At 40.8% G+C, this 23,615-nt stretch overlaps 1 protein-coding gene across 5 annotated transcripts in view; it reads left to right on the forward strand.

The window, feature by feature from the left end:
- The window catches only part of TFDP2 (transcription factor Dp-2), a 174,423-nt gene that overhangs the window by 82,800 nt on the left and 68,008 nt on the right, over positions 1 to 23,615 (forward strand). The window contains exon 1 of one of the 5 annotated variants that reach the window (XM_075546817.1): positions 15,635 to 15,669. The exons of the other annotated variants lie outside the window; for them this stretch is intronic. The gene's annotated coding sequence lies outside the window, so the exon portion shown is untranslated. Of the gene's footprint in view, positions 1 to 15,634; positions 15,670 to 23,615 lie in introns of those variants that run through there. 5 annotated transcript variants of the gene reach the window in all.

Genomic DNA, 23,615 nt, shown 5'->3' on the forward strand with positions numbered 1-23,615 from the left:
GACATGGGAAAGGAGGCAGGGGAACAAGAGAACAACAAGTGATCCAAAATCAGTGGCAAGGAGGGTATATGAGGCCTGGTAGGGCTTGATCAAGGGTAATGTAACTGAAAGAGTTACTGAAACCCAAATGAAGGCTAAGCATGATAGTGGGACAAGAGGAAAGTAAAAGGAAAGAGAAGAAAGGACTAGGAGGCAAAGGGCATTTACAGAGGTCTAAATAAAGGCATGTACATATGTACATATATATGATGACGGAGAACTAGATCTATGTGCATATATTTATAGGTTTAGTATTAAGGAAGCAGATTAACATTGTGCCTCCATTCAAGTACTCCCTCAATGCAAGAGCACTTTGTTCTAATAACCTGGCATTCCATGATGCTCACCTTCCCAACATGATCGCTGAAGACAAAGCGGTGCATAAATAAATGTGGTGAAGAAAGCTGATGGTGCCCGGCTATCAAAAGATATAGTGTCTGAGATCTTAAAGGTTTGAAGAAAAACAAGCTGAGAAGCAACAAAGCCCACATGGAAGAAGCACACCAGGATCATGAGATGTCAGTGGGATCAGGTATCAGGCATCAAAGAACAAAAAAAATCACATCATTGTGAATTAGGAGAATGCGGAATGGAGACCCAACGCCCTTCTGTAGGCAATTGGACATCCCCTTACAGAAGGGTTGCAGTGAGTAAATGAGCCAGTCAGGGTGCAGTAGAGCACCAATGAAACTTACAACTTTCCTTTGGTTCTTTATTGCTTCCTTCCCCCCACTGTCACGATCCTATTTCTATCTTACAAATCTGGCTAGACCAGAGGATGTACACTAGGACAGATAAGAACTGGAAACACAGGGAATCCAGGACAGATAAGCCCCTGAGGACCGATAATGAGAGTAGCAATACCAGGAGGGTAAGGGGGAGGTGGGTTATAAAGGGGGGACCCATCACAAGGATCTACATAAAATCCCCTCCCTGGGGGGCAGACAACAGAAAATTGGGTGAAGGGATACATCGGACATTATAAGACATGAAAAAATCATAATAATTTATAAATTACCAAGGGTTTGTGAGTGAGGGTGGGTTGGGGAGGGAGGGGGTAAAATGAGCTGATACCAAGGGCTCAAGCAGAAAGAAAATGTTTTGAGAATGATGATGGCAACAGATGTACAAATGTGCTTTACACATGGATGGATTTATGGATTGTGATAAGAGTGGTATGGTCCCCCAATAAAATTACTTTAAAAAAAGAATTAAAATAAAACTTACTTCATACCTTCAGTTTTGACTTTACTACCCATCCTCTGGGACAAATAGACATTCTAAGGGAAAACTACTTTCTTTAACCTTTTTAAAAACATTATTTGCAGGTATTATAAACCCTGATAAAGTTCACCTTTCCACAAACCTTCAGTTTACTGCGTAGCACATTCTGGCACAGCCAGAAATTCTACTTTCAAGTAAAAACTGCTTTCATTTTCCCTCTTTCAGCTTAACAAATCTTTTCCACTAGCTGCCTTGGGAACTTCACTTCTTGGTATATATGATTTTTTTCAGTTAATATAACATTTATACCTGTCTAATTGATGGATTTCTTCAATAGTATTGGGTGGAACAGTGGACAACAGCGTGTAAGGGTTGGGAACGATGGGAGGGGGGAATAGGCAGGGCAGCGGAGTTGATGGCTTTAAGATGTACAAGTCTGTAGCTGCCATGGGTTCAGTGACTAGCAGAATTGATATGTGGAAGGGAGAGTAGGTGGTTTCAACAGGCCCATTTTGAGGAGTTTTGAGAATTTATGTTTAAGGCTTTTTAATTTTTGGAGGGCAATAGGGTACTGAGGTATGTTAGGAAATTTCAAAGAGTTTTTAACCTCATGTAAACAGGCTGATGATGCAGAGCGGCCACACGCAGCTAAGCTGAGCAGGTGGGAAAGGGAAGGAATCAGTGGGATTTGGGGCATACTAGAGCTATGTTAGGGGGAAGTGAAGGAAGTCAGAGTGGTGCTGCTTGTAAGACAAGTATGTAATAGGTTTGGAGCCTGGGAGGCTTCTGTCAATTGAATAGAGATTCCTGTTTTGACCTTAATAAGCTATGTCTGCCCAGTGAGGGGATGAGGCAACATAGAATGATTAGAAGTTGGTGTGAGATTATACGGGCTGCATGGGAGTGTTTGAGTGACTGTCTACCATACCTCTGACTCCTGGCAAAGTAGCAGGCACTGAAGAACTGTGTCGTGAGTGTGTGAGTAATGTAAAATATGCAGAAAGGAAAGAAGCGGACTAACTTGAGGTGGCACTAGTTACCTTGGGCGCGAAATGGAGGGTCTTCATGGGCCTTGGAACCCGAGCAGTACTGCTGGTTCTTCATTGCTGAGCCTAGGAGCCCTATTACCAAGGCATCTTAGCAAATCGCTCCAGAGACATTTTGGAAGAGATTATCCTTCCCATTTTCTGGCAGGAAAGGCAATCAGCTTCCTAGAGTCTCTTTTTGATTTCATTCTAGGCCAGGTTCTGGTGGAAAGCAGGGTTTGAGTGGCTCACCCACTTGTGCCTCAGTGTTAACTGGTTGAATCACACCAATTGTGCTTTAAAGGGTAGCAGCCAGCACATTTTTAAGTTCTTTCCTCATGTTGAGTGCTAACTGTGAGAAGGTATGGATGAGGTAAGGTAATACTACGCAGTGTACTGGATTCATGGAAAATCTTTGAAAGGTCTTATAAAAACGGTGCCAGACTTTCTTTGGGGTTCTAGGCATGAATTTACTCACTTCTCTGTGATGTCGTTGTCCAGACCCTCTCCTTGCCCTTGGGAGACAGAGTAGTGATACAAATAATATATTTGCCAGGTAAAATTGTATGACTAAGATTTTTAAACTTTTAAACTTTAGTGTCTAAATCAGAGGCAAATGTTCCAGATGTATTCCTAAAACAGATAAATCATAAATTTAAGAAAGGAGTATACACATTTTTACCAGCCCCTCTGTCCCCACGACTTCATGGAGAGAAAGGAGGGGGGGGTAGGGTTTGAGGATGGAATTTTCAGATTCGAAGAAGCTGCGTCTGTGCAGGGAAGAGTTGAATGCAAACTGGCAAGAGGTGGAGACAGTGCTAGCAGCAGGGGAGAGGGGTAGGACATGGGAGAAGATGACAAATGAGGGAATGGCGTCTGAGAGGAGGCAGGAGAAAAGAAGTTAGTGGATTAAGGAAGGGCAGCGTGGTTAGAGACAAGACCAGAAGAGGCTTGTGAGGGAGAGGAGTAGAAGCTGAGCAGGTGGAAAAGGAGGAAGGGGCAGGCACTGCTGTGGGCAGCAGAACATGTTCAGAAAGATCAAAAGGAGATTCATTGTTCAGGAGAAAAAGGTTGTTCTGAACCAACAGGATTTGGGTGGTGAAAAGATTTAGATATATATATGGGTTTGAGAGAGAAGAACGTAGAAAGGGAACAAGGATGGGAGTTGAAAAAAAATCAATTAATTTGACTTAAGAATTTCTAATTTGGGAGTGCCATCTGGTGGCCATTTAGAAGTAGGTTTAATTTGTAGTCTGGCCAGATTTTCTGATTGATTGGTGACCCAAGCCAGTTCCAGGTTGCAATAAGAGTACATCCCATGATTGAAGGCGAAGTGAGTGAAAATTTGAGCTCCGGAGTGGAGCCCGTGTGGCTGCAAAGGCCTTCCATCTGCAGACGACCCTGGAGTGGGGAGCTTTGGATTTTTCACTCATCGATCCAAGTTGGAAAGTTTCTAAGCGCAGATGTACAGGAAGCTCACTCCAATGGGTCTAGGAAGAGATGGGTCCAGGAAGAGGTGGCCAGGGAAGCCGTTTAAGAGGGGTTAATGCTGGGACAGTCCTGACCATAAATACTTCCCCTGGATTTCGGCACCATTATGTTAGAATGGGAATAAAAGAAAAGCAGAGCCAGAGCATGGGTTTCAATGAACAGGTTTTACTAAACAATCTGCTAGGGTGTTTAGATTGGAATGAGTCAAGGGGGCAGGGTGAGGGAAGATTGGAAGAAAGAGTAACGAGAATAGCCAAAAATAAGAAAGGGGAGAGCTAGAGAGGAAGAGACGGAGAGACGGGGACGCTGTGCAGCCACAGGAGAAGATGAAGAAACAGCAAGTGATAACAAAGAAATCCTGCGTTAATAACCCTTTAGGATAGAAATGAATTATTATGTCTAAAAGGGGCAGCCCGCGTTCCCCCCTATTGACTGGCAATACTGGAATGGTGAAGAGGGTGGAAGGTTTCTATGAGATGTCTTGAGAAGGCGAGGTGTCACCTTATGCTCAGCAGAGCCAAGAAGGGGTTAGAGATGTTGGCTGTGGCTGAGAACCATAGCATCATTACTGGATCCTTTATTATCATTTTTACTTTCTTCTTTCTGGTGCCTTGGGCTACTTTGTTCTTTATTTTTTTCCTAGTTCCTTGGATTTTACAGTTATTGACTGAGATCTTTCTTCCATTATAATGTGTTTACTGATTTTCCCTAAACATTGATTTCCTATACATTTTGGTATGAGGTGCTTTCATTTTAATTTAACTCTAAGTATATTCTGATTTAACCTCGACCCATGAGATTACTGTTACAGCTACTGCATCAATCCATCTTGTTGAGGGTCTTCCTCTATTTTGTTGACTCTCTATGTCACCAAGCACAGTCTGTTACAGCCTAGAAAATCTTACAGGACAGTTCTACTCTGTCCCATGGGTAACTATGAATCAAAAATAAACCCAAGGATATCCAACAAGAATAAACCCTCAATGCACACAAATATTTTTACCAATACACACACACACATATATGAAAAGACAAGCTATTTATTAAAATATCTTCAGAAATCATGTTTTTTAAAAAGGAAACCATATAAGTACCCTATGACCCAGCAATTCCACAGCTAGGAATATACACACGAGACTTAAAAATAGCAATGAAAATACCCACATGCGTGCTCACATTAAAGAACTATTCACTATAGCCAAAAGAACAAATAGCCAAAATGCCCATCAATGAATCCATGAGTACACAGCCAGAATGAGAAATGAAGTCCTGATGCCTACTACAACATGGTTAGGCTTGAAGACATTATACTGAGGGAGATATGTCAATCACAGAAGGACAAATACTATGGGACCTCACTGATATAAAAAGATAAGAACAATTAAATACATACAGACCAAAATGTATTAGTGGTTATGGGGTGGGAAGGACAGAGAAAAGGGAAACTATTGTTTATGGTGCATTTAATTTCTGTTAATAGTTATGGAAAATTCATATAATCCTTGGATTATATAATTCACATAAATATGTTGTTAGGTGCTATCGAATCGGTTCTAACCCTCTAGCTCTAGAGAAAGAAAAGCAGAATTTAAAGCAGAACAGAAGGCTAGAGCTAGAAGTATAATTTTTTTTGTAATCATCTACCTAGAGGTGATAGGTAAACCATACAAGTGGGTATAATGCTTTAAAGAGGGAATGTAGATCTTGAACAAAAGAGCATTGTGGTAGTTACATAAGCTGGTGTCAACTTGTGAAGGGGTGGGGTCTAGCCTATCAATCAGGCTGCAGCTTGATGACCTCATTTGGAGGCTCCCTGGAGATAAATAGCTCATTGGAGGTCAGATACAGACAATATCTGCTTTGCTTCTTACTGGCAAGACACATGGAGCTACGCTAGAGCCCTGGCTTTGGAGGAGCCATGTGGAGACCACGTCAGCACTGAGATGCTTCCACCGCCACTGGACCCACAAGATTTTCTACCCACTGTCCTGTGATCTTCTTGCACTCAGCGTCATTGCATGTATTTTTTGAGCCTGAAGAGGAATTTATAGATTGGTGTCAGCCATATGGGCTAATTCCGGACTTATGGATTTGATCTGGATTGGGCTGGGATATTTTTTTCAATATTCAATTGCTCTTGTATATAAAACTCTTTCTTACACACATATGAGTGTTTCTGGATTTGTTTTCTCTAGTCAATGCAGACTTACACTAGCATCAAACATAGAACTTTGAAAAAAATGTGTCCATTTAAAGGGTTGAATGAGAAGGAGAATAAGCAAAGTGAAGTTACTTACTGTGTAGTGTTTGGCGAAACAGCCTTTACCCATGGAAGTGGCCATAGGAATCTGATACTTTAGTTACGGCCCTCATCAGGAAGATTAGACATTTTCTTTGAGAACATTAGTAAGTGTAGACACATTTATTTCTATGCCCTCATAGAGGTCTGGTAGGTAGTTAATGTTTGGCGTCCATGGGCCAAAACAACAAATCTATCATTATGCTATCATAGTATCTTTTTGCCTATAAATTTATGTTGCTAATATTTGATCAGGCTGCTAATGCACATCACAAGCTCCAGTAAAAATAACTCAGTTTATAAACCTGGTGAAAAAAATGCCTAAACACTTAGGTATCTTTAGTGTTTTCCAAATAATCAATAGTTGTAATTAATGTGTTGCTTAAAATGGAATCCTTGTCAGGCTGCTATGAAAAGTTTGAGGTTTAAATCCACACAGAGGCACCTCAAAGGAAAGATCTGGCAGTCTACTTCTAAGAAATGAGCATTTGAAAACCCTAGGAGGGGTGGGGGTCAGGGCTGGGGAGGAGAAGCAACGGAAATTGTGTGGAGCCAAGTGCTACCCTGGAAAACATGATCAGGTGAGATCGACGTGATGTACCTGATTCATTGGGTTAAATGGATTTCTTGGGAAGATGAAGGAGCTGCTTATGAGGACCTCCAAAAAGATGCATTAGTGTGCCAGCAGGAAGTTCTCTGAATCTCTCCCCACTATGTCACGGGCAAGGAAAGGAACACAGAAGGCAGTGATTAGCTGCCTGCTGAGGAACGTATGGGAGGCAATAGAAGAGCACTGTATGAAGATAGGGGGCTACAGCAGGGTGTGGTGACGAAACCAGATGGCGCCTGGCTATCATTGGGAATGATATCTGGGCTCTTAACAGCTTATATTCAGACAAGCAGCCATCTGACTGAAGAGTCAACCAAGTCCACACAGATGAAGCACACCAACTTGGGTGATCCAAAGATGACAGTTAAAATCTCAAATATGGTGAGGAGAAAGCATCAGCAAAAATTATAGCCAATTTGTGGAGGGCTTTGGGTACGTGAGAGCCCAAAACTCATCTGCAGAGTATCTAGTCAGGCTAAGTGTGTTAGTACAGATGGACTAGAGAAACAAATCCATAGACACTCATATTTATATAAGAAAGAGCTTTATATAAAGATTAATTATTATTAAGAAAATATCCCAGCCCAGTACAGATCAAGTTCATAAGTCTGATATTAACCTGTAGGTCCATTACCAGTCTATAAATTGCTCTTCAGATTCATGCAACACATGCAATGACACTTGAGCGCAGGAAGATCACAGGTCAGTGGGTGGAAAGTCTTGTGGATCCAGTGGCAGTATAAGCATCTCAGCACTGGCCTGGGTCTCCGCTTGGCTCCTCCAGCTGCAGGGCTCTGGCTCCATCAGCATAGCCCCCTGTGTCTTATCAGCAGGAAGACAAAACAGAGAGAGTGGATCTGGCCTCCAATGAGCTATTTATATCTGTAATGCCTCCAAATGAAGACAAGCTGTGACCTGATTGACAGGCCAACCTCCACCCCTTCACTCTTTTAGTAGTCTCAAGTGGACACCAGGTTATATAACTACCACACTGAGCCACTGGAGATCCCCCGCTAGCGACAGGCAAGAACCTTGTCTATCTTTACTATCAGGCAGAGACCATAATAATCTTGATTATGCTGGATCGAACTCTACACGTGGCCAGTTGACCACCCTATAGCAAGACCTGAACTTGTTCTGGGTGCAAGTATCTCTTAGGGGTATCATGACAGAAATTTCTTTCCTGGCTTTTTAATTATTGTTTGGGGTCTTTCCTTCTTAAATGTTAGTACTATTTTTGTCTACATATTAGTCTGTTTTACCCTAGTGCAATTTTGTTTTCTATTGGGTCACCCAGCTTTGATGTGGATGCAGAATAACAGCAAGGGGATATAGGGAATGTAGTGGTGGGGGTGGGGGAAATAAGGTGGGGAAGGAGATTTAAGAGTTACTAATGAAGGCCTGAGCGGGGAGGGAGTACTAGAAAGGATGTGGTTACATGATCAACTTAAAGGCAATTTTACCATGAGGGAGGGTGAGTGTCCTCAAATTGATGTGGGGTGATGTTACAATTCTCTATGATATGATTGAATGATTAAACTATTGAATCATATGATATGTAAATTACTTGCGAATAAAACTGCTTTAAAAAAGGTGGTGTCATGTGACCTCCTCCCTGGGAGAGGGACGGCAGAGAAGGGGGGGAAGGGAGACTCCGGATAGAGCAAGATATGACAAAATAACGATGTATAAATTACAAAGGGCACATGAGGGAGGGGGAGCGGGGAGGGAGGGAAAAAAAAAGAGGACCTGATGCAAAGGGCTTAAGTGGAGAGCAAATGCTTTGAGAATGATTGGGGCGGGGAATGTATGGATGAGCTTTATACAATTGATGTATGTATATGTATGGATTGTGATAAGAGTTGTATGAGTCCCTAATAAAATGTAAAAAAAGAAAAGGGAAGAAAAAAAAAGAAAGAAAGAAAAGAAAATGATTAGGGCAAAGAATGTACAGATGTGCTTTATACAATTGATGTATGTATATGTATGGACTGTGATAAGAGTTGTATGAGCCCCTAATAAAATGTTTTAAAAAAAAAGGTGTAAGTGAAGAATTTGGAACTGGAGAAGAGGCATTAAGAAGGAAGGCAATAGATGGAGAGAGAGACCTTGCTTGAAGGCTAGATTTATGGGAAGGGCAGTAGGGAGCAGGTCAGTGTACTGTCTAGTCACTGCTTGGTACCTAGTTGCCCCACAGTAAGTATTTGCTGAAGGAAAGAAGGGATAGTGGTCAAATCCAGCTGCTTTTGCATTGATTTTGCTTCATGATGACCGCTTATGTGTCTGTAGCACTGTGATCTGCAGGATTGTCTCTTCATCTGTATTGTTGTTGAGAACATACAGAATTCAACAAGTGCAGGACTCGGACTACATTCTTTGAGTTGTGCAACCATCCGGACCCTCCTTTTCTGGGTCATTCCTCCCCCATTAGCATAAAGTTCTTCCCCTCTAAATTTGCTGTCTAATCTTTCAAGCTGGTCACATCCAGATATGTCTGCACAGTGCTCAAGGCAACCATTCTTTACTACTTCAGGCAAACTGTTACTTGGTTTTCCACCACTCATTGATCAGTTTGTCATAACTGTGCTGGCTTTTTTATTTCTACAGTGGTGGAAGCTATGTATTTCAAATACCAGCAGGGTCACACATGGTGGTCAGGTTTCAGGGGAGCGTCCAGTCTAAGACAGACCAGGACAAAAGAAGAGGCAGTCCACTTTAAAAATTTTTCATAATTTAAAATTTTCATCTTACAAAAGTGTTAAAAGAATAGTAATTCTAAAAAGGAATGGTATTATTATGCACTTTTATGATGAGTAAAGAAAATAAAAGATGAGAAACAGAGAAAAGATGAAAGTTGCCAAGGATTTCCTTTTCCTTGAATCCATATCAACACCCAAGAAAGCAACAATCAAGAACTCAAATGACACATTGCATTGGGAAAATCTGCTGCACACGATCTCTTTGAAGGGGTCAAGAGTGAAAATGCCACTTTGAAGACTGATGTATACCTGACCCAGGACAAGGTCACTTGTTTCATATACATGTGAGAGTTGGAGAAAGAGTAAAAAAGACCAAAGAACAGTTGTTCCATTTGAATTATGGTGTTGGTGAAAAATATTGAACATACCATGAGGAAGGAACAAATTGCCATGGTGGTAACACAGAGCACTTCTCGGAAGTGGGGATGGTGATACTTCACCCCACATACTTTTGGCATGTTATCTGAAGAGACCAGCCTTCTGGAGAAGAACATCCTGCTCTGTACAGTAAAGGATCCACAGAACAAGAGAGAGATCCACAACTAGATGGATTGACACAGGGGCTGCAACAATGGGCCCAAACAAAGGAACTATTATGAGGGTGAGGTTAGACCAGGCTTTGTTGTATTGTATGTAGGGTTACTGTGAGTTGAAACTTTGTTGTTGTTGCTTTTAATCATTTTATTGGGGCTCGTACAACTCTTATCACAATCCATCCATCCATCCATTGTGTCAAGCACATTTGTACATTTGTTGCCCTCAGCATTCTCAAAACATTTGCTTTTTACTTAAGCCTTTGGTATCAGCTCCTCATTTTTCCCTCCCTTATGAACCCTTGATAATTTATAAATTATTATTATTTTGTCATGTCTTATACTGTCCAACCTCTGCTTTCACCCACTTTTCTGTTCTCTGTCCCCCAGGGAGGGAGGATTATATATAGATCTTAGTAATTGGTTCCCCTTTTCTACCCCCTCTTTCCCTCCACCCTACCGGCATCGCCACTCTCACCACTGGTCCTTAAGGGTTCATCTGCCCTGGATTCCATGTGTTTCCAGTTCCTATCGGTACCAGTGTACATCCTCTGATCTAGCCAGATTTGTAAGCTAGAATTGAGATCATGGCACCTAACAGTAACAACATTGGTCTCCAGGGATATTTTTGGTTTCAAGTTTAAGGTTTAATGATTATCTCAGGATTATCTCAGCGACCATGGCTCCATAAAATTTGGATTCCAGGAGAATTGAAATTTTGTTCATTTCCTCCTTTTTGATCAGGATTTTTCAATAGATCAAAATATTTAGTAGTTGTGTCCACACACATTTCTGACTTCGTGGAACAGAAGCAGTCGTCCATACGGTTTTCAGTGGCTAACTTTTGGGAATTAGATTACTAGACCTTTCTTTCCGGGATCACTGGTCTCACAGTGAGCTACAAGCCGGGCTACTAACTACCAGGTCAGCAGTTCAAAACCCCAGCTGCTCCATGGGAGAAAGATGGGGCTTTTTACTTCTGTAGAGAGTTTTAGTCTTGGGAATTCAAAGGAGCAGTTCAGTCCTATCCTATAGGGTTGATACGAGTTGGCATTAACTTGATGGCAATATGTTTGGTTTTGGGTTTTGGTTCTAAGGCACCTCCACTGTACTCAAACCTCTAATCTCTGGTAGCAGGTGAGCATGTTTATTGTTTGCACCACCCAGGGACTATGTTTTTGAAAAAAGAAAAAGAGAGAGGGAAAATGGTCCTTATAGGAACAGTGGAATCCTACTTTGGCCCCACCCATTTAAATGACTGGACCAGTTATTTCATTTCTTCCTACTATTGGGTTGCTTTTACATTTATGTTAGAAATATACCGAATGTATGAAGATACCAGGAAGTTTATATTTGAACTTTCATCATGGCCCAGATCTCCAGAAAGCTATTCTGATATTGAAAAGTACGATGAGTATATTTGAGTACCTAGAAACTTGATATATTTTTGTTTTAAGAGCATAGCAAAGTAGCTGTGACTATCTTGTCCCTGACTGTATTGGCGTTGTGTGACTTGAGCAAGCACCAGTGATCTGATTGGTAGAGGTGCCTATCAGAGTAGAGTTGTTTTGTCTCATAGAAGATCAAGGATGATGAGAAGCAGGATGGGGAGGGAAAGTCTCAACTTCTCTGGTGTACATGATAGACAGATAATCTCTAGGAAATGGCTCCTATAGTCATAGAGGCTGCCATAGAGTCCCTAGTTTGTGGGTCAGACATCAGATTGGAGGCTTCTTATGTTTCATGCAGCTACAAGGATTGAGGAAGATCAGAGGTTAGACTGTGGAGACTGAAGGATCCAAGATCAGTGGGCTAATAACTCAAGTCCCCAAAACTGGAGGTCCAATGATGAGAGTGTGACACAGGCTCCAGAGAGAACAAAAAGCTAGATCGCTGTGCCAGGCTCTTGAATATCCATACACATTTGATGCAGGCTGCACCCCTCAGGTAGACTTGAGTAAGGATGATGCATCCTAGCCAATGCCCTTATTATCAGATCAAGGTTGATCACACCAGACGACATCATGGGGCTATTTAGGCCATTACATAACTGCCAAGCCAGAATAGGATGGCCCAGACAAGTTGACACACAATCATAACCATCAGAGGGAGTTTAAGATTATTTCCAACTGAGTATATAAATTAATATAATTATATACAGTTTTAACAGAAAACATTATCAATTCTGTGTGATTTCCAAGTTTCTTTTTTTATTTCAATTCAAAAGTGCTCTGAAATCTGACCATCCACAAAAACTTTATAGGTTTTTTTTTTTTTTTTCAAAAACTTTATAGGTTTTTAACTGATTCCTTATACTCACTGCCATAGAGTCAATGCTGACTCATAACCACCCCAAGACTATTAACTGTTTACAGGAGGAGAAAGTCCAGTATTTCTTCTGCAAAGCTGGTGGTGATTTTGAACTGCCAACCATGTGAATCACAGTCCAACACCAGGGCTCCATTTAAGTATAATAGTGATTTCATATCTGATCATGAAAACCGTATAGACTCTGAAAAGATCACAGGCCCGTGTAGGTTATATTTGTTTTTAATTAGTATTCGAGGGGGTATACAAAAAAACTGGACCCCGCTTATATGTTTATAGTACACTTTAATTTGGACTCTGTACTATATTATTAAGAAGCCCTAATATCATAATGGGTTATGCATTGAGGATAACTGCAAAGTCAGCTGTTCGAACCCACCAGTTGCTCTATGGAAGATGAGGCTGTGCGCTCCAGTAAAGATTTAAGCACCCCAAAGGAGCATTGTACTTTGTCCTATCAGGTCGACATAAATAGAAATGGACTTTATGGCAGAGGGTTGGCCTTTTGGTTTTGGTTACTCTGCCACTGTTGGCATCTAGGCATGCTGTGCAACGTATGTGTCTGTAAAAGAGCAGTTTGAGGGAAAAGTTCCTCCTTGATCTATTTCCTTCAGTATCTATTTATTTGGGCATCTCACAAGCCTGTTTTAGCCATTAGAGAGATGGCACTGAACAACGCTAAAAATCCTTGCTCCCCTGAGATTGGGTACAACTGTCAGAGAAGGATAGGTAACTCATGCATCTGGAAGAGTGTGTTAGTCTGGGTACACTAGAAAAACAAATTCATAGACCCACTCGTGTGTATAAGAAAGAGCTTTAAAAAAAAGAACTTTATGTACAAGAGCAGTTGAATATTGAGAAAACATCCCAGCCCAGTCTAGATCAACTCCATAAGTCCGATATTAGCCCATATGACCAATCTATAAAGTCCTCTTCAGACTCACCAAACACATGCAATGATGCTGAACACAGGAAAATTACAGGCCAGTGGGAGTGAAGTCTTGTGGATCCAGTGGCGGCGGTGTAAGGGTCTCAGCACTGGCAGGGGTCTCCACGTCACTTCTCCAGCTCTCAGGGCTGCTTCAGGATAGGCCCATGTGGTTTCTCCTCAGGGATGCCTCACAGGGAGTGAGCCTTGTCTCTAAGGGAGTGAGCAGAGAGAGAATGTGTGTCTGCTGCCTCCAAGGAGGAAATACAGGAATTCCAGAATCCTCAGGGGAAGGCCATGCCCACACAGAGGCCTCATTGGCCATACATTGATTGACAGGCTAGACTCCACCCCTTCACTCATTATCCTCGCAAATTGACAACACATTATATAACTACCACAAAGTGTTGTTACATAGAGGGGGCTGAGTTGTAAACTATATAGGGCGCAGAAGTTGTAGGTTTTGTACAGTTTATGCCTCGGTGGTTACTTTATCTCTTGGTCTCGAAGTAGTGCTTGACTCACAGTAGGTATTCAGTAAATATGTGCCATTGGGTGAAGTGTTTATTGGTTTAAACTTGTGTAATTATAGACATGCACTTCTAGTTAAGAATCTTATGATCGTCCACATGGAAGAAGCACACCAACTTGTGTGATCATGCGGTGTCGATGGGATCAGGTCTCAGGCATCAAAGATCCAGAACAAAAAATCATTATCAGTGTGAATGAGGGAGAGTTCAGAGTGGAGACCCAAAGCCCATCTGTAGGCAACTGGACATCCCCTTATAGAAGGGCCACAGGGAAGAGAGGGGCCAGTCAGGGTAAAGTATAGCACCGGTGGAACATACAACTTTCCTCTAGTTCTTTAATGCTTTCTACCCCTCCTCCCCTATCATGACCCTAATTTTACCTTAAAAATCAGGCTACACCAGAGTATGTATACTGCTATATGTGGAAACACAGGGAATCCAGGACAGATAAACCCCTCAGGACCAATAATGAGAGTAGTGATACCAGGAGGGTAAGAGGAAGGTGGGGGAGAAAGAGGAAACAGATCACAATGATCTACATGTAACCCCCTCCCAGGGGAATGCACAAGAAAAAAGTGGGTGAAGGGACACATCCGTCAGTGTAAGACATGGAAAAATAATAATTTATAAATTATCAAGGGTTCATGATGGAGGGAGGGTGGGGGAAGGAGGGAAAAAAAATGAGCTGATACGAAGGGCTGAAGTAGAAAGAAAATATTTTGAAAATGATGATGGCAACATATGGACAAATGTGCTTTGACACATGGATATATGTATGGATTGCGATAAGAGCTGTATGAGCTCCCAATAAAATGATAGGGAAAAAAATCTTGTGATCTCAGTGACCTTGTTTCTAATGTCTGTTACCCAGTTTTTGTTTTTGCTTGTGCCCACACGACAGGATGCAGGAAAAGCTCATTGATATCAATAATTAGAATTTATGTTTTGTGATTTTATAAAGAACAAGTTTGGCAAGGAACGTAAGGGGCCATCATTGGTTCCTCTTCCAGCCTGGAAAAGCTAAGTAAGATGATGAGGTGTGTATTTTTAATCAATCACTTTAAAAACTAGGATAACTTTAACTGGATACTCTCTTGAAAAAATGGAGGGATATACTTATCCCCAATATAAAGATAGTAACTTGAAAACTTTAGAACTTCTGTGTGAGAAAGTGGAGGAGAAAAAAACAACTCACCACTAAGCTGCTCTTTGTTGATATCAGAAGCGGGCCTGTCATTCACTTTGGCGGCTAAGCACAGCCTTCCTATCTCAGGGGGGCAGGGGCAGGGCTGTTCTCTCGACCCAGCTGGCCACTTATTACAGGTTCAAAAAACCTTGGCCAACTTTCCAAAGGTTTCTTCCTATTTTCTTTTTTGTTTTTGTAACGGTGCTTACAAGATGCATTCAGAACTCCTGCTTCAGGACTGCTTCAGAGCCAGAAGCTACCCAGAAATGGGTAATTCGAATTGTTCAGCTTTCATGAGTAAGTTTAAACTTAAATTTTTAGCGAGTTAAAATTCAGATGAGTTTCAGAAAACTGCTAGCTTGGAGTTAAGATTTGATAATTACACTACTTTTATTTTAAGCATATTAAAATAATAATAATAACTAGGCAGAAAGCAAAATCCTACATAGAGGGATCCGGCAAATGGTCTATGACATGTGCTTCCAGTTTCTTTGGAAGGGCCTTTGTCCCATTACAGAGTGTTCAGATGTCTTTTAAAAGCCAGTAACTTCACAGTTTTCTTGAGCATTTTTTTTCCTTTACTGAGGAGTATTTTAGATGAATGTTTTCTGAGCTCGATTGCTTACGTCTGACACAGTCTCAAGTTTCCACTGAATGGTAACAAAGACTGTAGAGTGTTGTTGGTACTGCAGTGAGAGGCATGCTGCCTTAGACCAGGTAAGAGAGATCGTTTTGTTTCTTACTGCTGGGTGAGTTTTTACAGCAATCGCCTGTGTTCTTAAAACAGCAGCAGTGTTAAATGGAAAAATAACTAAAAGCACGCTGAAATCAAGACGTCCTGGCTTGTTTCAGTCAGGAAAACTACAGGGCTTGGGGGTTGGGGTGGGCTGGGGGAGGGGTAGAGTTAGCTTAGTTTATCACTCAGTTACATACCTTCATTAAAATGTGAAAAATCTTTCTGGACCTCCGCGTCTTTCATTCAAGAGCTAAAGACGCAGTTGAGGAATTGAAAAATCTTATAAGTACTTTATGACTTTTACTTCTGAAGGCAATTCAAATTTATGTTTACTTTCATTTCTTTGCAGTAGTTAATAAAATAAACTTTGCCCATAACTATGCCCTTTTTTCTTCTCATGAATGGAAAATTAATTTTATCAACAACAAAATATATCTCCTAAAGATCTTTGAGAATAAACCTGACACTTTACTAATATTTAAGCATTTTTAGCTGTTAAATTCCTTCCTTTTTTTCCTTTTTTTGGCCCCCAGTACATTTTTCTTAAAAGTATGTGTGCTTTGAAAATGTCAGCTGTATTCTAATGAAGCTCAGGCATTGTCTGCTTCTAAAGGGACCGGTGCATTCCACTGCTTTATGGTTTATCAGGAGGCACAGTGTGAGCGTGTGGGTGGCACCATTTGGTGTCTGCCTCTTGTGGCAGTGACTGCCATTATGTTAGCTTTGGGTTAGCAAAGAAAATATAACATACAAGATTCTATATGAATCTGGATCCTACGAAGAAAACTCTCAAGCAAGGCTAAGTGAGCCCAGAATGTGTGGTAACTTGATTGAGTTGATCAATTCAAGTATACTTTGGAAGCCTGCATTTTAGTTGCAATTAAACGTCACAGCTCCTAGGTTTTTTATGTGTATGGAATTTAGACATTCTTTGAGCTCTAATAGAAGATTGAATTGTTCTAGATTGATGATGGCATTTTATTAGATTCTGAAAATTTTAATATAATTGAATATATTTACTTTTTGAAAAGTTTTAAGGAACTTGGTGGGGGAGGGGAGAGGGGGGTCAAGCAGAGAGCCTTTCTTTCAGTTAGGAAAGGCATGAAGAAAAAAGCAACAGATGTTTCTTCTGTTACAATTGAAGTTGTTTCATTCAAAACACAGTAGCTAGAATGGGGAGGGGAGGTCATAAATCTAACTTACTGAGTGAATAAGTAAAATGCAGTCATTTAACATGACTTTTTTAGACTCAAGTTAAAAATCAGTCTTAGAGTAACCTATTTGTAATAACAAACCTTTTACAGAGACTTTTTTCCCCCTATTTCACAAATTACATGCAATTAGTGAAAAAAAATGAGAAAATATATTTTAGACCATTTTTTGGGAAAAATAGTCATTGGACAACTTGGAAATTTTAAAAAGCTAATAAGTTACTATAAAATATGTAAGGGATTGGGGATGGACAACAGAAAAATGGTGAAAGGAGTGGGTAAGATATGACAAAATAATAATAATGTATAAATTTTCGAGGGTTCACGAGGGAGGGGGGAATTGAGCTGATACCAAGGGCTCAAGCAGAAAGTAAATGTTTTGAGAATAATGATGGCAACAAATGTGCTTGACACAATGGATGGATGGATGGATTGTGATAAGAGTTGTTTGATCCTCCAATAAAATGATTTTTTAAAATATGTAAGGAATACTAAGAGGATGCAGCAGTTTATCATTTTGTAATAGTTAGGCTCAAAATGAAATAGAAATGAAACACCAGTTGTATATATTGATGTCTTTCTATCTTTTATGAAAAAGCATGAAACTTACCCAAAAGACCTCTGAATGAATGTGGAAGAAATATTTTTGGGTTTAATTGAAAGGCAAACACATTGCAGTTTGCCTTGAAAATGATAGTAAGCTTAGGCTGGTGGCTAATGGGAAAAGGGAGAGGGTTTATTTGCTGAGAAGGATGGAGAGCTGGAGGCAGGGGGGCATGTAAGGGAAGCAGCGCAGGTGAAAAGAGAAAAGGTTTTGAATTTGAGGTATTCGTAGTGAATAAAGTAAACATATTTTCTTTTATAAATGCCACAAAGTGAAACCCTGTGCTCTTACATACTGTACACTGTCTTGTGCACTTGGTGGTCTCCTACCTTCCTAAGGTCGGTGCCTGGAGACCCAGTGCTCTCCATGCCGTTCCACACGGGAGGCGCTCAGTGATTGTTTGCCTCGCTTTCCTTTTTAAAATTAGTAGTAATTGACATAGCACCTTAATAGCCAAAGGAAAAAAAGAAGTCTTTGTGCAATAGTTTAAAATTTGTGTGTAGATCAAATATTTTGTAAGTTTTCTAAAAACTGGAAAAGATAAAAATGTAAACATTCAGAGAGTTAATTGAAAATTGCCCTTGCTCTTAACTAGAAATGGTGGGCTTCCCTGAATATTTGCTTTGTTTCAAACAATGACAGCATTTAGAGATTTTGAAGCAAGCTTGTTGTCTGAATTAAAATTAGGACAGCTTTTAGTAGAAGAGAGGTGGCTTAGGTGCGCCTCACTATTCTAAGGAAGAGTTACAAGTGGGTGGGCCCTGGTGGCAGCTTGGGTCACTGCCATTGCCATGCGGGCCTCGGGGAGAGCAGTTGAAACTACCAGCCTCGTGAGTCAAGATTCATATTTTTTGAAGCTCCCAGGGGGTGGTTCTACCACTTTGTAGGGTCTCCATGAGTCAGAATCCACTCAATGGCACTGAGTTTGCTTGTTTTTCAGTTTTAAGAAAAGTAAACTATCTTAACATGGATTTATACAGTTACAAACCCCAAGTTTGAATAAAAAATAAGAACTTTTATGATGTTGACTAAAGATTACGTAATTTTGATGGAATAGCTTTTAATTTGGAAGTTGGTTTTCCCCACATGTGAAATAATATTGTAACATCATCATAAATTGTAGCTATTAGAAGTATAAATTACTAAAATATTAAAAAATAAGATGAAAAAATTGTATAAATTACTATTATAATTGGAGGACTTACCAAGAAAACAATGTCAATTGAAATGCATAAATAATGGAGACTATTAACCCTTCAAGTAAGGAGCAAGTCTGTTGATGCTAATTTGACGGGATATTTCTACATATGTATTTATCTGTATTATAGATATACCCAAGGATATAGCACACAGGGGCCAAAGTTAGAATGCCTTCACCATAAGCAAACACAGGGATTGAATGGCTGGGCGCGGACACTCAGGACTTGGGGAACGCCAAGGTCTTACTGGCGTCGCATAGTTCACAAATACAGTGTTCTACATCCTTCTTTGGTGAGTAGTGACTGGGGTCTGAAAAGCTTGTGAGCGGCCATCTGAATTACAATTATTGGTCTTCTTGTTAGGATCAGGAGCGGATCGGGAAGAAAATGAGGTTCCTACCCCAGTAAAGAGTTCAGTCTCGGATAGTCACAGGGGCAGTGCAGTTCTGTCCTGTGCGGTCAGTATGAGTCAGAATTCACTTGATAGCAGTGAGTTTGGTTTTTAATTTTGTCCAGATCAAAGATGAGTTTAAAAAAAAACAAAAAAAAACTAAGACACAGAAAGAATCAGGCATCAAAGATCCAGAACAAAAAATCAGTCTAAAGAACTGTTGAACTCTGTGAACCCCAACCTCCCTGAGACTGAAGAGCTGGACTGACCTGCATGGTGGCAGCTACTACTACCAACTGCTAGAAGATGGGGTTCAGTGGGAGAAAACATGGAACAAAACTCGAATCCATAAAATGATCTGGCTGACCGATCTGATACAGATTGCTGGAATCTTCGGAGACTATGGCCTTAGACATCCATCCTCCTGAAACCCACCCTGCCCTCAGTTTTCAGCCAGATAATAGGCCTTTAAGGTGAGCAATCACTCTGGGAGGTACACCTTAGAACACCTCTACCTCAGGAAAACAAAGGGCAGCCTTTGCCCTGAGATAAAACTCAAAAGGCAGGAAGTGTTGGGAAAGAAGGATGAATGGAAATGGTAAACTAAGGAGGAAGTGGGAAGATTGCTGTTACATTGTATGGATTGCAATGGATGTCACAATGAATTGTTGAATGGAAATAAATTTACTTTGGAAACTGTCGACTTAACCACTAAAGCATTAAAACAAGCAAGTGTAGTGCCTCCTGTCCCCCTCAAAAAAGGGGAGGCTGACTTCATCTCCACTATCTGTCAAGCACAAAATTATCGTATTCAGATGGCTAGACACATTCGCTTTTATTACATTCTAGATGTATATTCTGTATGATTAGCCAAGTTCTATTTTGTGAAGGCTTAGTGGTTACATCTTGATCTGTGATCTGAAAGGTCTACTGTTTGAAATCACCAGCAGTTCCTCCGGGAGAGAAAGATGCAGCTTTCTACTCTTGTAATGATTTCTAGTCTTGGAAATTATCAGGGGTAGTTAGTTCTGCCCTGTCCTGTTGGGCCACTTTGAGTCAGAATGGACTCAATGGCTGTGAGTTTGGTTTTTTTTAGACTCTATATATGAGAAACCAATTTGAGTTTGTTACCTAGAAATGAATTGGCAGCATCTAAAGAAAGAAAATGAAAAGAAACAGCTTTCCTCCTTCAGTTGCAATTTAAAGAGAGGTCCTGAAGTTAAACAAACACTTCTATTAGCAATTGGCTTATCTAAAAACATGCTGAAAGACTTCAGATGTGACTTTGTAGTCATCGCCCTGTATGCCAACTCCTTGACGCAAAACACTGATGTATAGCGGAATATGAACCTCACCAATGCATTCTTCCCCAAGTCAGAACGCCCAGAAGGCCTGGTTTCCATGATCTCCTTTACAAAACTAGCTAAAACCTATTTAGAAATCTCTCATATTGGGGATGGCATAAAGGGAAAGTCTTGTCTACTCACTGCCATTGAGTCAAGAGTTACTGTCCAGGAAACTCACGGGGACAGTTCTACCCAGCCCTATGGGGTCTCTGAGTCAGCTTCAACTCGATGCCAGTGAGTTTGTTTTTTCTACTATTATGTAAGAGCAGGGAAAATAGTGTGAGTACTGTGACATGACTATATTATGACTTAACTCTTGTGAATGGGTCCAGGAGCCTATATAATAACATTGTTTTGCCCTCCCAAGTTTCAGGCAGTCATAACTCTAAAACCAGAGGCCATCGGCAGGGAGATTGGCTTCGGGCACTTTGTTCACTTGGGGTGCAGAATTTGGCAACTCTATTGAAAGTTTCCCAGATAGGATAATGGAGATACCTTGAACTAAGCACTTATGTGTCAGGTAGACACACTAGACCTTATTTATAAAACTCTGCAGAGCATTTCATGGCTAGCAGTTTCTGACAAAGGGGTTTTGTCCACATTATATGTAACTTTTTTGAGATTTTAAATATTTTTACTCTTCACAGTCTAATATTAATATAACTCAGTCGTAGCCCTCGGGAGGAAAACTGTTAACATAAGTGTTGACAGGTTATTATAATTTTGAATGAGCTATATAATGTATACTTAGTGTAATGTGCATTCAATGGATTACAGTGGGTCCCCCCTTTTTTTGCTAAAGAAAATAACTGCTTCCAAGCACTTTGGTCTGATTGTATTTGTGTCCTAAAATGACACATTTGCATTAAGAACCCAACTTTCAATCTAATTTTGTCTGTTGGCATTTTTATGGTAAATGGTGAAAACAATATTTCAGTTAACCAAATTATAAATGATTTTCTTAACGCTGCCTGGGGCAGCCTTCCATCCAAGAGGAGTTATGAACTTCTCCATAAGAATGATTCCCCCCCCCAAAAAAAATTTTTTTTAAATAGAATGATTTCCCAAGATGTACTGCCCTTGCGTGCTCTGATCCTCCTAAATTTTGATCTTTGTGGTTGTACCTAGCTGCCTTGATCTTTGGTAGCCAGTCAGCAGCTGGTGGTACAAGATAAAATGTGCCACTTTTCTCTCACCCTCTTCCACTTGGCTGCAAACAAATTTCTGGGTGCCATCTGGTGAAGTGTATTGGTTGTGGTAATGAGCCTAAAAGTAGTGACTGACAGTGGGCTCAACATTGAGAAGATGGCACATTTGAGAACAAGAGACAGAAGCAAACAGGGTCAACTTAGCCCTTTTTTCTTTTTAAATGAAACCAGAGAAAAACAGTGGGGTGGAGTCTGCTTACAATTTGCTTCCTTAATTTGAGCAGAGGGCGAGGGGACTTAAGGTAGTCGCACTTCCCAGTCTTGCCTGGTCAAAAGAATCGTCTGAGATGCTTGTCAAATGACTGATTGCACAACCCATTTTAAAGGCGATTTCACCATGAAGGTGTGTGGGGCGGGGAGGCCTGGGGGAGCTCTAAGCTAAATGACTGTACAGTGTCCCTTGATATGACTCGACAATTGAACTATTGGGTTGCATTATATATAAATGATGCTAATAAAACTGTAGGGAAAAATTAAGGATTCTCCTAGTCTCAGCTTCTTTGGGTCTGTGGGGGTGCATCTCAGGATCGGGAACATTTGAGAAGAACTTCACTGAAGGATTGGGAGGACCAGAGAGTTTGGACTTGTGGTAAACTGAGTTACCTACTCATAAGATGATATTAAAAAACTCACTGCCATTGAGTACAGATTCACAGTGACCCTGTAGGACAGGTTAGAACTGCCCCTGTGAGCTTCCAAGACTGTAACTGTGGGAGTAGAAAGCCTCGTCTTTCTGGTGGAGCGCCAGGTCGTTTCCAGCAGCCAGGCCTGGGGATCACAACCAATACGCCACCGGGAAACTTTAATTAAGCAGGTGAAACAGAAATGGAGGGGGTGGGGAGAGGAATAAAAGTGTTTCCTGACTGTGCAAGATGGGAGAAAAAGGACACGATGGTATGTTTCACTGAAGATCAAGAAGCCAGTGAGCAAGCAGTGAGCCTGCCCTGTCATGGCCCTTTAACAGATGTGGAAGCCAAGGACCTGCAAAGGAGACCCAGTGAGAGTGGACTAAATACACTGTTTCCAAGGTCGTCAGGTGGGATGAACGACTGGAATACAGTGATAATATTCCAGATCCCAGGCTTTGAATTAAGGATTGACTTTAAAAAAACAGAGGCCATGGTGGATCTGATACATAAACATGTGTGCAATGTTTTACACTTGTATTTCACCAGAATTGTTTTTTAAGCAAGAAAATGGCAAGGTTTAAATGCCTGACAATGAGAAGAAAAGCTTTTTTTCTTCGGTGAAACATTGTTTATCTTCTTTCAGATTGAAGAAGCCAAGGCGTTTATGATCTTGGGAACAGAGAAAAGGGAGCAAGCTAACTATTTTAAAAGACGTCCTTTGAGTAAAAATATTCATCCAAAACAAGATATCAGGTTCATTTCTCTGGGGAAAAGTGTAGGGAAAGCCTGGGGCGTGCAGTGCAGTTTATTGACTATTTCAGAGTATAACCTTAGGGGATGTAGAACTGCTTCTTGTTCCGACCATTTCAAGGATCCTTGCCATGGGCAGATTGCAGTTAAGTTGTCCACCGGGGAGAATTATTGAAGCCCTCTGACGAGCAGCTGCAGAAACGTCTTGGTGTTTGCTTCTATGGCTGTGGCTTGTAGAAATAGGCATGGTGAATCATCTATCCTTATCAGTGTCCTCCTGAATGCTTAATTGCCATTTATGCATTTCCCACCACGCAATCAGCACCTATCATCTTCCTCGGCCACCCCCATTGCAGACACTAAGTGACCACTCCATTATTAAATTGTGTCGCCTTTTGGATTTAACCTTAAGGATTTGGGTGAGCAAGATTAACTAAAAATCCAATACTGTAGAATGAAATATTGGAACTGTATGTGGATCATCACTGCACCCAATAGTCTGTGGTTGGTGGTAGCTCACTAGTAAATAGGATTTTTAAAATATTGTAGAGGGGAAATTGTCTAAGTATGTTTAGACATAAACATGTCC

This window comes from Tenrec ecaudatus, chromosome 4 (assembly GCF_050624435.1).
Source record: "Tenrec ecaudatus isolate mTenEca1 chromosome 4, mTenEca1.hap1, whole genome shotgun sequence".
Lineage (NCBI taxonomy): Eukaryota > Metazoa > Chordata > Mammalia > Afrosoricida > Tenrecidae > Tenrec > Tenrec ecaudatus.